The following is a 6,408-nucleotide window of genomic DNA, read 5'->3' on the forward strand; positions in this document are numbered from 1 at the left end:
TTTTTACAAATCAATTATTCATCTGAAAAAACTCCCTCCACTCTGTTTGTAATTCCAACTTGTGTGGTTTTAACAATGTTTTAACCAGTCAATGGTTCTTGTTCTACCTCTCCGTGCTAGGGGCACTTCCTATGGAAAATGGATACAAGAAACAGGCAGGATGAACGGTTCCTCACAGAGCCTAAAATGGCTCCTTGGTTGCTGAGATCTGTGCTCAGCAACCAAGCACTTTGGGAATTACCCGTGTACCTATTCAGAACATTTCCCCAAACTAAGTGACTGAAAAGAGGACCAAGAACTGAAAATCTCCCACATGAAACTCAATGACAAGTTATTCTGAGACAGCCTCACAGTTGGGGTCAGACACCTGGTTACTATCGGTATTTTGTCTGGACACAAATGACATTGCGTGATGTGGTGTGGCAGAATATTAACACTTCTGTTCTGAATGTGCTTCATTCTTTTCGGTCACCTTCCACTCTATTCCACAGCCAGCTGCTCCTTTGGTTACAGGTGCTTTGTGGTGAATGGGCTATTACATTTCCAGGAAGTGTAAAGTTTCTGTGCTTCTGTCCTGTGCTTATTTATTCTACCATTACTCACTTTGAATAATTCCTCTCTTTGTGAGAATTCCCAGTGGAGAAACAAAGGAAGGATGTTCTTATTCACATGTAAGTGGGGTCTGAATGAGCTCTCCCCTAGTGATGAGCTGTGGAAGAGGACTTCAGGAGATGACCTTGTTTGCACGGACAAATCCACCCTGCATAGGTGCTCACTATGGAGCAACATGATGGGGCTGCTTTGCCCAAATTATCATATTTGGCTGGTTTTGGATCACAAGTCTCTTTCGTATTGGGGGCATGGGTAATCAGGGGAATTATCCTTGTTGTGTGAATCAGGGGCAGCAGAACTGTGCTTGGCGTGCCCTGAGTGAGGGACTCACCCTCAGCTAAATGGCACTCGCATGGCAGGGACAGGGGTGCCAAAGCCCAGTGAGTTGAGAGAGGTTGGATGTATAGACCTGCACCTGGTGGTGTGGGCCCAGCTTAGGGTATCTAGGCACCATTTGTCCCTTCCTTTCTCTGCTGCGTAATTGCAGACCTGGTAAAGACCCAATGGAGAGTCCTATTGCACATCAACAGAGCTGAAAACACTGATAACCAGGCCTCAGAATTAGGGCTACTTTGGGACAATGTGGCTCCCCCACTAAGAGCTGAAATCACTGAGACCTGTGTTCAGTGGGAGGCCTCAAGACATCTAAGATAGTGCAGAGCAGAGTGATGAGCGGGCAGCTGGCAGGGCAACCGGTGGAGCAGAGTGACAAGCAGCCAGCAGGGAGGCCAGTGGAGTGGAGTGGTGGCAAGTGGCCGGCAGGAAGGCCAGCGGAGCAGAGTGGCAAGCAACTGGCAGGGAGGCAGGTGGAGAGGAGTGACAAGCGTCTGGCAGGGGGCTGGCAAAGCGAAATGGAGTGGCAAGTGGCCGGCAGGGAGGCCGGAGGAAAATGAGCGGGTGGCAAGCGGCTGGCAGGGTGAGTGATGCCAGAGTGAGCACCCGGACTACAAAGTGAGCATATGGGCCTCTAACTCTCTCCAAGTTTTTTGTAACTTTTCTGTATTTTGCACAAAAACAAGTGAGATGGGAGATGGTGACAGAACCCACTGACTTCTCCATGTGGAAGAGAGAGACACATAACATTATCCTGGTCTTTCCTGAAACGTTCAGTAGAATGGATCAGAAGTAAGTTTCTGAATGTTGTCAGCAAACTCATTAGTAAACTCAAAGGTCCCACCCAGCAATGAGGGACGAGAACACCGGAGATTACAACTCATAAATGGGAACTGAAAAAGGAGGGATTATTTGACAGAGGCAGCAATCACCCACTTTATCCCAGTGCCCTGTTGTATAGGTAGCCATAAATAGACAGACCTATTTTGAGCATCTCAATTCAGCACCTGCAGGATTTGTGAGGTAGTTTGGTTCATATTCCATGTAATTCTAAGGTCTCCATCACTGCTGAGAGTGAGTGAGAATGCACAGGGTGTGATTGCAGGGAGGGCTTTGAACAAAATCATGATTGGAAGAGCTTTGTTGTTCTGTGTTATGAGATTGAGACCGCCTGGCTGGGATCCCAGTCCCACTGTGCTAGGCAAAGAGGGTCTAGCTCTCCCAGTGAAATGTGACACATATTTATGGATATGATAATCAAATAGTTGGGGGAACAGGAGAATAGATATAGACGTGAGAAAATTATGGAAAATCTGAATAAGCAACAGTAGCACACAGCAGATGATAATCTTATTGTTTCTGCTTATCATGGCATTGGTGAGATGTATTTGAAGGTGAACAATGTGGTGGTTTTGCAGATTTTTGCAAGGCATCAGTCTTTGAGGCTTGCTTTCACCTTAGGATACAGAATAGTGCTACCATTATCTTTGGAATCCTTTAATGGGATATATTGAATTAGGAACCTTAAGATATATCTCATTTTGTTGGTCAAATTATGGTTGGTGTCCTGCAGCCCAAGACCCTGCAAAAAATTCCACAACCTCCAGGTGTAAACCCAACCAAATAGATGATCTGACTTACTGCAAAAACGGGCACCTCAGAGGAATAAGAGGCCATCGTGCACTGTGTATTTCAAACTCCTAGAGAAATATTGTTGAAAGAGGAAGGGTTTGGAGATGCGCACAGGACCTTGTCTGAAAAAAAAAAAAAAAGACAGGCTCTGTTTGTGATGCAGAGAGCAGCCATCACTGCAGGTGAACATGTGCGTCCTCATGCTCCATTCTCCAATTCTGTAATTACCTCTGCATGGATGCCAGAATCTTAGCAGCATTGCCCGGAGCCCACTAGAGCCAACGGGCAGCTCTCTATTGACTTTGAAGAGCTCTGGATCCAATCTTGATGGTCTAAGCTGGGTCATCTGACTGATTTTAAAATCTAGCTGTTCTAACTATGCTGTTCAATACAAGTGGAGGAGAGTGTCTATGAAGGACAGGAATGCATTATGAAACCAGAGATTTAGAATAAATCCTTCTAATAAAGTAACCACGTGTCATGTTAGAGCAACGTCTAACTGAATCCAAACCAGCCTGAAGCAATAGCTCACAGAGAAACATGAGCATCTCCCATCCACTGCTATAGGATTTGAAAACCAATGACATTATCTTCAGTGGCAGCAGAGCTGTCTATCTTGTCACCTCTCCCTTGAGCAGAAAGATACAGACAACTTACTGTTGGGTGTAGAGTCTGATTTCAGGGTGGGGTGTAATAGGACAGTTAATTTGCTATGAAAGTTTCTTTGCGGTGGACAAGAATGTGAGCCTGACATCAATCCTGGACACAATGACAAAGCGGCTAATACAAGATTTGATTAACATAGAATTAAAGGAGGGCAGTAGAACTAATCCGATCAGCATGGTGTATGGAAAAGAAATTCTATAAAAGTAACTGGAAATTTTTTTGGACGTGATTAGAAGTTTGATTGGATAGAGGTGATGATCTCTGACTTCTGTAAGGCATTTGACGTGGTACAGAATGACACAGAGTCACAGAAAGGAAGGACTGGGCTGGAAGGGACCTCAAGAGGTCATCTAGTCCAGATCCCTGTGCTGAGGCAGAATTAAGTATGCCGACACCATCCCTCACAGATCTTTGACTAACCTGCTCTTAAATACCTTTAATGACAAGGATTTCATAACCTCCTGGGGTTACCTGTTCCAGTACTTAAGTATCCTTCACGTTAGAAAGTTTTCCCTAATATCGAATCTAAATCTCCCTTGCTGCAGATTAAACTCTTTTCTTCTAGTCCTAAATTCAATGGACTTGAAGAACCACTGGTCATTGTCCTCTTTAGAGCAGCCTTTCATGTATTTAAAGATTGTTCTCAAGTCTCTCCTCTGTCTTCTTTTCTCAAAACTGAATAGGCCTCGTTTATTTTAACCTTTCCCACAGGTCAGGTTTTTCTAAATCTTGTATCATTTTGGTTTCTCTCCTCTGGACTCTCTCCAATTTGTCCACATCTTTCTTTTAAGTGAGGCACCCAGATCCGGGACACCGTAGTCCAGCTGAGGCCTCACGAGTGACTAGAACAGTAGGACAATTACCTCCCAAGTCTTAGCGACACCACTATTATTACACTCCAGAATTATATTGGCCTTTTTTTGCAGCAGCATCACATTATTGACTCATGCTCAATTTCTGATCTACTCTAACCCCTACCTGCTTTTCAGCAGTATCACCTCTAAGACAGTTAGTTCCCATTTTGTAGATGTGCACTGGATTTTTTTTCTTCCTAAATGTTGTACTTACCAATTGTCTTTATTGAATTTCAGCTTGTACATTTCAGACTAATTCTCCAATGCGTCAAGGACATTTTGAATACTAATCCTGTCCTCAAAAATGCTAGCAACCCCTCCCAGCTTGGTGTCATCCACCAATGTAATAAGCCTACTCTCTACTGCATTATCTAAGTCATTAATGAAAATATTGAAAAGTACCAGAGCAAGGACACACTACTGTGGGAGTCCACTGCCTAGGTCCTCCCATTTTGACAGTGAATCATTGATAACTGTGCTTTCACTATGGCCTTTCAATGAATTTCACACCCACTTTATATTTCATCTGGGCCACATCTTCCTAATTCACCTAAGAGAATGTCATGTGGGACTCTGTCGAAAGCATAACTAAAATCAGGATATATCACATCTAGAGGTTCCCAACTATCCACCAGGCCAGTAACTGTGCCAAAGGACATTAGATTTGTATGGCATGGTTTGTTCTTCTCAAATCCATGCTGGGTGTTACTTAAAACTCTGTTATCCTCTAAGTGCTTAAAATGTGATCGTTTAAAACATTGTTCCAGTATCTTTCCAGGTATCAGAATTAGGCTGATTGCTCTATAATTCCCCAGGACCCCTTTCTTTCCCTTTTCAAAAGACAGATACTATTTTTGATTAGAGTTTTGACACTGTGATTAACAAACTAGAACGATACACAATTATCACAGCACACATTAAATGGATTAAACAGTGTCTAAGTGAAAGGACTCCACATGGAAATGTATCAGAGCAATCATCACTGAGCGGGTGTGCTTGTACTGGGGTTGATTCTTGGTCATGCACTTTTAAATATTTTCATCAATGACATGGAAAGAACACAAACAAATAAAAATTAGCAATGAGGGCATTTCATCATTGCAACAACTTTCTCAGCCTTGTGGTGGATTTTCCAGCACTGAATTTTAAAAAATTATAATGGGATGTTTTTCTAAAGGAGGTGCAGAACAGGAGTTAATTCAGGGAAAGGTCTCTGGCTTGTGTTATACAGGAGATCAGACTACATTATCAGAATGGTGCCCTCTAGATTTATAATCTCTGTTTCAATAGAAAAAAAGGTAAAATATATGGGTTTTAAAAAGAAAATATTTTCATTTTTCCATCCCCTCCAGCTCTCTCTCTCTCTCTCCTTGCAATTATCAGTCATTGTCCTCTGAGATCCTCTGCTTGATTCTAATTTCTCTGTCAGGATCTTTTCATAGAATCCAAGTCTGTTGGGCACCCACCTCCCATTGAAGAGATTTCTTCTATTTAGACATGAAGTTTCCCCTGAGATTATTCTGTCCTCATGGTGCTATCCACCCTAGGTTTGATGTTTGTAATTTTTTTTTTCTTTAAAGATGAGCCAAAAATGAAGAACCAGACCACTGTGGAGGAGTTCATCCTCTTGGGCCTGTCCAGCAACTGACGTTTAATCATCATCCTGTTTGTGGGTTCTATTAGTTGTCTTCCTGCTGTCCATAATGGGAAACATCATTGTTGTCATCCTCACCCTCAGGGACCATTGCCTCCAATCCCCCATGTATTTCTTCCTCAGGAACTTCTTCCTCTTCGACATCTGTTTCACCTACATCATTATGCCCAGGTTCCTCTACAGCCTCCTGACAGAGAGAAAACCTATTTCCCTCCCTGGTTGTTTCCTTCAACTGTTGTTTTTCTTCCTCCTGGGTGCCTCTGTGTTTAGCGATGGGTGTTGTCAAGTCCTTTGGCTGCTACATGGCTATCTGCCGTCCCTTGCTTACGGCACCATCATGAATGGCAGGGTCTGCTTCCAGGTCGTGCTGGGATGTTGGGTGATGAGTTTTCTCTTAATCTTTCCTCCAACATTTATGGTTGTGTTCTTGCATTTCTGTGGCCCCAGTGTCATAAACCATTTCTACTGCGACACAGCCCCATTTCTCCAACTCTCCTGCATAGACACGGGACACACTGAGGTAAAGCTCTTGGTTGCAGCTGTTGTGGTCTTACTTGGCACTTTAACAGTCACCATAATTTCCTATGGCTGTATCGTCTGTACTGTCATGTGGATCCCGTCCACCACAGAAAGGAAAAAGGCCTTTTCCACCTGCTC

At 43.4% G+C, this 6,408-nt stretch overlaps 1 pseudogene; it reads left to right on the forward strand.

Annotated features, from left to right (window-relative positions):
- Positions 1–5,688: 5,688 nt before the first annotated feature.
- The window catches only part of LOC116833208 (olfactory receptor 6C76-like), a 2,847-nt pseudogene continuing 2,127 nt past the window's right edge, over positions 5,689–6,408 (forward strand).

This window comes from Chelonoidis abingdonii, chromosome 14, assembly GCF_003597395.2.
Source record: "Chelonoidis abingdonii isolate Lonesome George chromosome 14, CheloAbing_2.0, whole genome shotgun sequence".
Taxonomy (NCBI): Eukaryota; Metazoa; Chordata; order Testudines; family Testudinidae; genus Chelonoidis; species Chelonoidis abingdonii.